Here is a 1,430-nt window from a genome sequence, read left to right as displayed (position 1 = left end):
ACTCTACAGTTAAAGTTATTGAAAGCAAAAATAAGGGAGACCTGGATCAGTGGCTGATTTACTGGGCAGGTATGTGCTAGTAGTCACCTGTCCCTGAAATTGCACACTTTTCTAAATAAACAAATATTTCATTTAACTACAAAAGCTTATAAAATTTTACTTATTTTCATATTTTCATGATTTCCGAAGGAGCAACTGTAGTATTATTTGATGCTTTTGAGTCAAGGATCTTCCCAGCTCATGTTTTTTTGCAGGTCCAAATTCTTTTTCACATGTTGTTGTGTGTTGTATTGCACTAGTCTTTTTCCCATTGTTCTTGGCCACCATTCATCTTCATTTGACATTCCTGACTATTTACTCTACCACTGATTTTACTCATCCTATTAATATATTGTAATTGCTGCATGGCAATCTCTTTATGGGGCTGAACTGAAGTTTTGTTTGGTTAAGTTCAGTTTTGTTGGATAAATGCACTGATTTTTCTATTTATAGATTGTTAAGAAACACCCATAATCAATATTGTTTTTCATCTTTCAGTTGATTGGTTTTGATTATAAATCTATATCACATTTGAAGGTTCAAATTAGTTAGAGGTTGATTAGTAGTGAGATTTTTTAGATTTAAAATTCTTTTTTTCATAGGTTTGTGTCCTCTTATTCGTTGGAGATGAATTTCTATATGCAGTTTGAATTGACAAAGATGTTAGTCCAATTTTAAATAATGTTAGTAATCATCCATCAGTCTACTTGCATGAGGGTTATAAATGTACTCAAGATATATATATTCGATTATGATAAAATCTTATTAAAAAGATATTTTTTACTTTTATGTACTTACACTATATGAATTAAGTAATGTTGCACTTTGATGTTTTTGTTAATGTAATGAATGTCTATTGAATGGGGTTTTTGTGTTTGATATGGTCATTGATGGACCTAAATTTGCCAATGCTTTTGTTTTTTAATGAATGTCTAATTGAATGGGTTTTTTGTGTTTGGTATGTCCATTATTTCTATAGCATTGATGGACCTAAATTTGCCAATGTGTGAGTGTCGCACTGGCCCCGTAGCAATGAAGACTTCACACACAACAACTAATCTGGAATGTAGATTTTTGTGCTGTCGAAATAGTCAAAAGGTTGTTACTATTTTTTCGATGTATGTTTATATTTTATGGAAGAAATAAATTATGTCAACTACTAATATAGATTTGGTATTACAGGGTGGTGGTGGTTGCAACTTCTTTCAGTGGGTTGATGATGTCCTAACAACATTCGTAGCCAAATCTAGAACACATGAAAGTAATGATTGCAAGTTGTGCAAGATTAGAGAGAGTGAAAACATGTTTTTGTGATGCATGTTGTGCATTATAATTGTTTCACTCGCACTAATCTATTGGGAAGAAGTGCGTAGAAGTTAGACAAACTATTG

Source organism: Cupressus sempervirens, chromosome 5 (assembly GCF_028749045.1).
Source record: "Cupressus sempervirens isolate cs-2001-9-10 chromosome 5, ASM2874904v1, whole genome shotgun sequence".
Taxonomy (NCBI): Eukaryota; Viridiplantae; Streptophyta; class Pinopsida; order Cupressales; family Cupressaceae; genus Cupressus; species Cupressus sempervirens.
Note: the sequence above shows the minus strand (reverse complement) of the source record.